Source organism: Lactuca serriola, chromosome 4, assembly GCF_051521515.1.
Source record: "Lactuca serriola cultivar US96UC23 chromosome 4, Lser_US96UC23_V15, whole genome shotgun sequence".
Lineage (NCBI taxonomy): Eukaryota > Viridiplantae > Streptophyta > Magnoliopsida > Asterales > Asteraceae > Lactuca > Lactuca serriola.
The window spans coordinates 210,931,249-210,940,118 of NC_136411.1; positions in this window are offsets into that span (position 1 = coordinate 210,931,249).

The following is an 8,870-nucleotide window of genomic DNA, read 5'->3' on the forward strand; positions in this document are numbered from 1 at the left end:
TCTTGTTCAGCTACATCCAAAGATAAAAAGTCATGATAAAATCGAGAAATGAAAAAAATAAACCATGTGCATATAAACGATCAATACACGATAAGGATGATTCTTGTAAATTAATCAAACAATTATATTAAGATCTTGAGTACGTACTAATATCGAGGAAACTCGTGTAAAAATCATTAAAAAGATAAAAGAGGAAAAAAAAACAATTAATAAGACCACACAAAAGAAGTTAAACAAAGGAACTCGCTGAGTTTATTAATCTTTTTCCATCTTCTGTATATTTTAACAATATATGTATTATTTTGAACAGTTCATATTATTTATTAGATTTGATTGATGTTGGACTTCATATCGTACCTTTTGATCATACTGTGTAGTGGTGATGAGACTTAAGCTTTATATAACTATACCTGACTCGTACAACCAACTACAATTTTACTACTTTAACTTTTTTATGTATAAGCTATGTTTTAATATAGAACTCTAACTAAATTTTATTGCATAAATGATGTGTTTACCCAAAATTAGAAAGGATTTTGTGCCTAATATGGTGCAGCATGATCAAACCTCACATGTTGGCCTTTGTGTCACCCATTTCTCAACGAACTTGGGAGCTAATTATGCATAATTGTATAGAATTAACATGTGCCCCATTAAGTAAGGTCTATGAATAAAAAATCATTTTGCCTATTAGAAAAATAAATAAATAGAAGATATGAACCATATGTACAAATATAATAGCATATACTAGAGAGACGAGTTTATATTGTCTATTAAACTCAACCCAAGTCAAATTGTAACATCCCGAAATATCAAGAGTAGAGTTGAAGGGCTAAAAGAGTAAGTTGTGGAAGAGTGACTCGGCGAGTCCATGAATGGACTCGGCGAGTAGAGTCGCGACCGGGTCGCGTGTTAAGTAGCCGACTCGGCGAGTCAGTAAGGAGGACTCGGCGAGTAGGCGCTGAGTGGAGAAAACCCTAATTCTCGGGGTTGAGCCCTATATAAAGAACATAACAGCCCACTCTCAGCCTCTTTATTCATCCCCAAGTCCAGAAACCCTTAGCCTTCGTGTGTGAGTGATCCTATCTCAATTGGGAGCTTGAAGGAGATGATTATTGAAGGAACTTTGGGAGATTGAAGGCTTGGAGCAAGGGGCTTTGCTTGGATTCGAATTTCATTGCAGTTGGGGCGTCCATTGGAGGTAATATCTCGTTCTTGGTCTGATTGTATGTTGTTTATTCATTTTGGGGTTTGTGGGAACTTGTCTATGGATGTAATTGGAAGTCTAGAGGTTAGATCTGAGGTTGCTACCTCAGATCTGGAATGGAGAAGAATCAGAGAGCGTGAAAGTCCCTGTGTTGGAGTGTTTAGTGAAGCTTACATGTCCCAAACCCTAAACCAATGTGCAAAAGGCCTAGATCTCTTTGGATTCACGTAAAGTTTGCCACTTTACGTGATGGATGAGTTGTAGGAGGCTAGATCTATGTTTTGGATCAATTGCATGGTCTGGAATGCTTCTGTATGGATTCAGATCGGTGGTACTCGGCGAGTCACATGGGTGAACTCGACGAGTTGTTTGAAGATGAGCTGGGACTCGGCGAGTTGGAAGAACAACTCGGCGAGTTGGATGAAGATGGCCTGGAACTCGGCGAGTTGTATGAACAACTCGGTGAGTAGGTTGAAGATAGCCATAGACTCGGTGAGTCTTGTCGAAGAGTTCCGATATTCTCTGGTTGAGTCGAGAATCGGTGAGTCAAGGGATGACTCGGTGAGTTGTGTGCGAGAGGACTCAGAAGTTGTGGGACTCGGCGAGTCTCGGGGTGACTCGGCGAGTTAGGTCGCGGATTGAGTGAGCTCTGAGTATGGGAACTCGGCGAGTCATCGGGTTGACTCGGCGAGTAGGGTCAGTCAGGGGTTGAATTTGACCTTGTCTTTGACCAAGGGTTGACCAGTGGTTTCCAGGGGTATTTTGGTAATTGTTGTTTATGGTTTTGAGTTCAGTGCATTGGTGGCTGTCCAGTGGTGGAGATCGTATCAGTGATCGGAGCAGCTTGAGTTATCTGTTCTGTCGGCAGTTTCGAGGTGAGTTATCCTCACTATATCGATAAGGTTTATGGCACCAAGGCCAACCCTTTTTATCGGATGGAAATCCGGATAGTTGTCAGTTATTATGTTATGGGCCGGAAGGCGTTATATGTTGTGGGCCGGAAGGCATTTGCGATGTGGACCGGAAGGTCATGGCATGGAAAGGCGTATGTGTACATTTAGTATGTTGTCAGATTCGTAGGGTGATGTTATGCTAGTGACTGGCTAGGCTGGTATCTTGGTTAGGGTAATGCTATGTTATGTGATCTGTTGATCGATTGCTGACTGTGAGCCGTTATATGATTATGTGTTATGTGCCTGATTGCTAGGTCTGGGGTGTGACCCGGTATGCGGGGTCGTTCTATGTTCTGTTATGATATGTATGCTTTTTATGCTGTGGGCCGGAAGGCAATATGTTATGGGCTGGAAGGCAATATGTTATGGGCCGGAAGGCATTGCGTTATGGGCCGGAAGGCGATATGTTTTGGACCGGAAGGTCGTGGCCTGGAAGGGCGTATATGTGGTTGGTATATTGGGGGTATCTCACTAAGCTTTCGGGCTTACAGTTGTGGTTTTATGTTTTTAGGTTCTCAGGAGTCTGTGGCAAGGCAAAGGCGTGATCGTACCGTTCCTCGCGTTGGTGTTTTATGATTTGAACCTGGGAAAATACTCTGTTAAATAATGTATTGAAAACCTTTTGTAAAGATTTTATGGAATCGAGATGTTTTTGAAAAATTTAAAATTGGTTGTAATTTTCGGTCGTTACAAGTTGGTATCAGAGCCTTGGTTTGCGTGAATTGGAGGAACATTCGTGTGACTCCAGTCTCAAATCGAGGAGAGTTTTCAAAAGAGTAATTAAAAATGGTTTTAAAAAAAAATGAGTAAGGGAAGACGCGGAGGTACGATCAGCCGGAGCCAGTAAGTAACCCCCCAAAATACCATGCATGTTATTTGTTTTGAGCTTTGATAGAGCAGCATGCTAGTGATAGGCTAGGGATCTTCAGGAATTCATGATAATGTTGCCTGATTTGTGATGCCTGTAGCCTAGGATCCCTTATGGGAGATTCTCAGTGTTCCTCTAGGGGTGAGGGTTGATCGTTGTTATGCATGTTCTCTAGGGTATTGTGGTAGTACTTCATACAAATATGGGTAGGTGTGGAAGGTAGTATGGGCCCGTACTACTGAAAGCACAGGACCCATATGCGTATTAGGGAAACCATGATCTCTAGGGTTGGGTTGAGAGAGTTGGATCCCAGGCTTGTGGGAAGTGTTTGAGATTTTGTGGTGTTTTTCAGTATGGTGATCCCGAGGCATGCTGGGAGTGGATCCGGGTCAGGATCGGGAGTAGGAGAAGGGGTTCAGGGCGGGTCTGTGCCGCCCGAGGTTATTGGTCAGATGAGCTCGAGTGAGTTGGATGCGAGGATTCGCGAGATCCTGCATGATGAGGTTGCTGCATTGTTCCGGGCTGAGTTGCCGGAATTGCTTGGGTCGATCAAGACCGCCATGGTTGAGTATTTTGATGAGCGCTATGCGACTCTTGTGGAGACGGCTGCCGCGGCGGCTACAGTGGCTGTAGCAACGGCAGGGGGAGGAGCTGATAGGGATTTTCAGTATCAGGACTTCGATAATGCGGAGCCTCCCACGTTCGATGGAGTTCAGGACCCGATTGTTGCTATGAGATGGTTATCGGACGTGGAGGGGTGTTTCTTCACGTGTTCATGCCCGGCTGATCTGAGGGTGAGGTGTGCTCTGAACCTGTTGAGGCTCGGGGCGAATGATTGGTGGAGAGTGACCACGGGGTCATACTCGGATGCGCAGAGGGCTGCGGTTTCATGGGATCAGTTCAGAGAGATGTTCAGCACTCGCTATGCTCCACATGTTGAGAGGGAGAGATTGGCTCAGGAGTTCCTTGAGCTGAAGCAGGATTCGGAGTCGGTGACTGAGATCACCAGGATGTTCACTGAGAGGGCGATGTTTTTCCCTAAGTTCGCTTCGGAGCAGGCTCATATGTCCCGATATCTGAGTATGATCAAGGGGGATATCAGACAGATCGTGTCTGCGCAGAGGTACGAGACCTTGTTGGAGTTGTAGGAGGCCGCCAGGCGGCGTGATTTAGAGGTTGAGTTGCAGTTGCGTGAGCTGAGGCAGGCTCCGATGCAGTCGCAGCCGGCGCCGAAACGGTCTAGGACCGTTGATGTTAGAGTGGGGAATCTAAGCGGCCACACTTGTGGGAAGTGTGGGAGGGGTCATACCGGAGTTTGTTGGTCAGGTGGTGCATGCCGCAAGTGCGGAAAGGAGGAGCACTATGCGCGGGATTGTCGGCAGTCAGTGCCGGTTCGGGATTTGAGGATTTGTTATCATTGTTGTCAGGTTGGACATTTGAGGGTCAACTGTCCACAGCTTTCTGCAGGACCGGTGCAGGCTCCCGCACCGGCCACTTTGAGGATTCCAGGAGGAGGTCAGGATGGAGCGGAGCCCCCAAGGGCTCAGGGTCGTGCTTATCAGCTTGCGGTAGAGGAGGTCAGAGCAGTGCCGGAGGCAGCTGCGGGTATGTTTCTTTCTTGATGTTTTGTTATCTTGCGATTATGGTGGTGTATTGTTTATGCTGGTATCTTTGTGTGGATTTCGATGCAGTATTCGTCGTTTTGCGGGTTGAGGTTTGGGTTATGGATTTGTGTTTCGGGTTTTTGTCTTGGTATCCGTTGTTCCTTGAAGGTTTGGCATGGTTATGGATTTGTGTTTCGGGTTTTTGTCTTGGTATCCGTTGTTCCTTGAAGGTTTGGCATGGTTATGGATTTGTGTTTCGGGTTGGTATCCGTTGTTCCCTGAGGGTTTGGTATGATTATAGTTTGGTGTTTTGTGCTATCGTTGGTTATCGTTCGTGAGGGTTATTAGTGGAGATGCGGCATTGGGTTGAATGTCGGGTAGCATCCACATTCGTGGAAGGGATAATTGGAGATCGGATTCTTTTGAGCGGATTGATCAGTGAGGAGATGTGTTTTGCTGAGGGTTGCTTATGCTTGTGGGAAGCAGTCAGTGTGTAAGTGTTCTCTTTGTGCGGGGTTGTTCTGGAAGGTCGTTAATGGTGACCGGTGGTTGTTAGTCAGTGCTTTAAGTGGGGGAGAATTGGAGAATTCTCCGGGAGATCGATGAGTATTTGAGGGTGCTTAGCTGTTGGGATTCAGCAGTGTTCTGTCAGCCCAGAGTATAGGCTGATAGGAGCGAGTGTCGGGCATGCGGGGCGGGATACAGACCTAGGGCATTTGGTTGTGGAGGCCTGGGAGCAGGCCGGGATCAAGTTTGAGTAGGTAACCGGGGTTATGTGATCAGAGTATTTGTATGCTTTATGTACGTGATGTGTTGTACTGCTTTATTTCTATGTGATTTATGCTGTGCATGTTTATAGAGTTGGAACCGGAAGGTTCCCAGAGTTAGAACCTGAGGGTTCACAGAGCTTGGGTATACGGACCCACAAAGTTATAGCCTCGAGTGGCTAATATGTGTTATGTGAGTCGGTCCAGTCATGCTGGAGACTCTGTTGGTATTGTCGGATCAGTTTGAGATTGCGGATTGTGTATGTTGCAGTGGGATTGCATTGGAAGGTCTGGCCCCAGGTAGTGATCTTGTTTAGTTGAGGTAGTGCATGGGCTTGAGAGTCCCTGCGAGGAGAGTCAGAGTAAGTGTGTGGGATGGATAGCGGAGACGCTAAAGGGTGGTGTAGCGTTAGACGTGCACCGTGGCATTTGTCGGAGTGACATTGTGGCCGAGTGGATTCCTTGGTAAAGGAAGAGAGAGAGAGGTAAGAGGTGTGTAACTCCGAGAGGGAGTGCAAGTTCACGGAAGTGAAAGCGGCAGAGCAGAGTTATGATTAGAATAATTCGAGTATGGTTATTGAGCAACGTGTTTGCGGCAGTGGAGTAGAAGCTCATCTGGTTTGGAATGTCTGCTGAGGTCGCGGAGGGAAATCCGCAAGTGTAGAGCCAAGAGGCTCGGAAGGGATGCAGGGAGAGAGAGTCTTGGACTCTCAGTGTGATTCTGATCAGGGTATGGGGTGTATATTAGTGGTTCATCCTAGGGGATGTTTGAGGATATTATCAATGTATCAGGTTTTCCCAACCTGAGGGTGTTAGAGCTGGTTCAGCTTGTGTGCGCGGTTGCAAGGGGAGAACTCGTGAGAGTTGCTCTGAGATTGAGAATGGGTCTCTCAGTCGCCCCGGAATGGATAGAGTGGGATTCAGATCGGGGATCCGATGGTTCATGGTTTTCTAACCCTCATGGGTCGAGTGATTATTGAGATTTGGGGCAGTGATGCATCTTGGGTAATTCTCGGTTATTGAGAGTGATGATCAGGGGGTACAGTCGGTGCCCGGTTCGAGACGGTCGTCAGGACACCGTGAAGGAAGGGAAAGTGTGTTCGAGTTTCGATAAGTATGCCTTGAGAAACCTGGTCTGGTTAAGGCCATGTGGAGCGTTGTGGGAGTATCCTTGGAGTTGAGTTGCTGTAGGCTTCGAGGGCAAAGCTTAATTTAAGTGGGGGAGAATTGTAACATCCCGAAATATCAAGAGTAGAGTTGAAGGGATAAAAGAGTAAGTTGTGGAAGAGTGACTCGGTGAGTCCATGGATGGACTCGGCGAGTAGAGTCGCGACCGGGTCGCGTGTTAAGTAGCCGACTCGGCGAGTCAGTAAGGAGGACTCGGCGAGTAGGCGCTGAGTGGAGGAAACCCTAATTCCCGGGGTTGAGCCCTATATAAAGAACATAACAGCCCACTCTCAGCCTCTTTATTCATCCCCAAGTCCAGAAACCCTTAGACTTCGTGTGCGAGTGATCCTATCTCAATTGGGAGCTTGAAGGAGATGATTATTGAAGGAATTTTGGGAGATTGAAGGCTTGGAGCAAGGGGCTTTGCTTGGATTCGAATTTCATTGCAGTTGGGGCGTCCATTGGAGGTAATATCTCGTTCTTGAAAGTATGTTGTTTATTCATTTTGGGGTTTGTGGGAACTTGTCTATGGATGTAATTGGAAGTCTAGAGGTTAGATCTGAGGTTGCTACCTCAGATCTGGAATGGAGAAGAATCAGAGAGCGTGAAAGTCCCTGTGTTGGAGTGTTTAGTGAAGCTTACATGTCCCAAACCCTAAACCAATGTGCAAAAGGCCTAGATCTCTTTGGATTCACGTAAAGTTTGCCACTTTACGTGATGGATGAGTTGTAGGAGGCTAGATCTATGTTTTGGATCAATTGCATGGTCTGGAATGCTTCTGTATGGATTCAGATCGGTGGTACTCGACGAGTCACATGGGTGAACTCGACGAGTTGTTTGAAGATGAGCTGGGACTCGGCGAGTTGGAAGAACAACTCGGCGAGTTGGATGAAGATGGCCTGGAACTCGGCGAGTAGGTTGAAGATAGCCATAGACTCGGCGAGTCTGTTCTTGGACTTGGCGAGTCTTGTCGAAGAGTTTCGATAATCTCTGGTTGAGTCGAGAATCGGTGAGTCAAGGGATGACTCGGTGAGTTGTGTGCGAGAGGACTCAGAAGTTGTGGGACTCGGCGAGTCTCGGGGTGACTCGGCGAGTTAGGTCGCGGATTGAGTGAGCTCTGAGTATGGGAACTCGGCGAGTCATCGGGTTGACTCGGAGAGTAGGGTCAGTCAGGGGTTGACTTTGACCTTGTCTTTGACCAAGGGTTGACCAGTGGTTTCCAGGGGTATTTTGGTAATTGTTGTTTATGGTTTTGAGTTCAGTGCATTGGTGGCTGTCCAGTGGTGGAGATCGTATCAGTGATCGGAGCAGCTTGAATTATCTGTTCTGTCGGCAGTTTCGAGGTGAGTTATCCTCACTATATCGATAGGGTTTATGGCACCAAGGCCAACCCTTTTTATCGGATGGAAATCCGGATAGTTGTCAGTTATTATGTTATGGGCCGGAAGGCGTTATATGTTGTGGGCCGGAAGGCAATACATGTTGTGGGCCGGAAGGCATTTGCGATGTGGACCGGAAGGTCATGGCCTGGAAAGGCGTATGTGTACATTTAGTATGTTGTCTGATTCGTAGGGTGATGTTATGCTAGTGACCGGCTAGGCTGGTATCTTGGTTAGGGTAATGCTATGTTATGTGATCTGTTGATCGATTGCTGACTGTGAGCCGTTATATGATTATGTGTTATGTGCATGATTGCTAGGTCTGGGGTGTGACCCGGTATGCGGGGTCGTTCTATGTTCTGTTATGATATGTATGCCTTTTATGCTGTGGGCTGGAAGGCAATATGTTATGGGCCGGAAGGCGATATGTTTTGGACCGGAAGGTTGTGGCCTGGAAGGGCGTATATGTGGTTGGTATATTGGGGGTATCTCACTAAGCTTTCGAGCTTACAGTTGTGGTTTTATGTTTTCAGGTTCTCAGGAGTCAGTGGCAAGGCAAAGGCGTGATCGTACCGTTCCTCGTGTTGGTGTTTTATGATATGAACCTGGGAAAATACTCTGATAAATAATGTATTGAAAACTTTTTGTAAAGATTTTATGGAATCGAGATGTTTTTGAAAAATTTAAAATTGGTTGTATTTTTCGGTCGTTACACAAAAGTTTTATGTTGTATCTAAGTAATGTTATAATTCTGTTTTATATATACAACTTGTGTTTTGATAACTAGATTTTATAACATAACTTGTTGCTTTTTCCCTAAGATTAGAAAGTTACTTATTAATTCTTAATATGGTGGTGAATGATGAAGTAGGTTTGCATATAAGTAGATGGGTGGTGTAGAATAGTGTTCCACACATACTCAAAT